This window comes from Myotis brandtii, unplaced genomic scaffold (genome assembly GCF_000412655.1).
Source record: "Myotis brandtii unplaced genomic scaffold, ASM41265v1 scaffold4352, whole genome shotgun sequence".
Lineage (NCBI taxonomy): Eukaryota > Metazoa > Chordata > Mammalia > Chiroptera > Vespertilionidae > Myotis > Myotis brandtii.
Window position 1 is genome coordinate 73,213 of NW_005366647.1, and position 1,285 is coordinate 74,497.

Below are 1,285 nucleotides of genomic sequence, written 5' to 3' on the forward strand. Positions count from 1 at the left end.
AAATGAACAACAATGCTAGGGGAGGACCATGCAATTAGCAGCTACTTCTCTGGAGTAGATCAGTTTATCGCATCTTTTCTAAAATGTAGCCAGTTGAAAAGAGACTGCTCTGCAATGGGAAGCAAGAACTACACTCTTTCACTGGGGTGGAGAGGAAGGAGAAAGTTGGAAATGGAGGATCAGCCTGAGCACACAGTTCCAGAGGGCAAACTTCAAGAGCAGAGTCTGGGTGGGTGGGGTGGGGTGGAGGAGGGGGAGGGGAGGGGCTTCCAGCAGTGGGAGCTGATGTTGCAGGGTGAAGTATAGGGGACCAGGGGCACTTTTGCTTCAGGTACACACAGGACAGGCCTAGACTAGAAGCATGGACGCTCCATCCATTGGGAATTTATGTTGACTCAGCAGAACTTAACTCAAGCGAGGACAGGATGCCTGATTCCCAGAATGCACACCTGATTTCATGAAGCACAGCCCTCCCTGCCACACACACACACACACACACACACACACACACACACACACACAAAAGGTATATGGGCACGGTCTTCACACTGGAGTCCACAAACCAAGCAACACACAGTTTTCAAGGTGTCTGTGGACATGGAGAGAATTCAGCACCTGAAGTTTGACATTGTGGCCCATTGGATGTTATCAATTCAGAGAGTTTGTAGAGTGGGCTCTAGTTGCAAGACAAAGAAAAAGAAGTGTTGGCTTTATGAATAATTCTCATAAGATTAGGAATTATATTAAAACAGCAAATCCTACCTGAGCCCTGAGACTGAGAGATGAAGGGCTGACCATGACTGCAGGGCCTCTTAAGTGTTAGAGGATTTTATTCTCTTACTAAAGGCCAAGTCTACAATATTTGTGCACTTGCGGGGGGGTGGGGGGGGGCAGTCCCCTCAGCCTGGCCTGTGCCCTTTTGCAGCCCAGGAGCCCTCAGGGGATGTCTGACTGATGGCGGGGAGCAGGCCTAAGCCAGTAGTAGGACATCCTTAGTGCTGCTGCAGAGGCAGGCTGCTGCGCTCACCACATCAGCCAGTTGTGGCTGAGCGGTGCTTCCCCTTTGGGAGTGCACTGACCACCAGGGGGCAACTCCTGTGTTGAGCGTCTGCCACCTAGTGGTCAGTACGCATTAGAGCAACTGGTCGTTCCGCCATTCAGTCAATTTGCATTTTACACTTTAATTATATAGGAAGGCTATACCTCAGTTTGGAAGACAGAATTTATCCTCTCCAACAAAAACTTGCTAATTATGCCTGAACATTTTTAATATATAAGGCGAAGG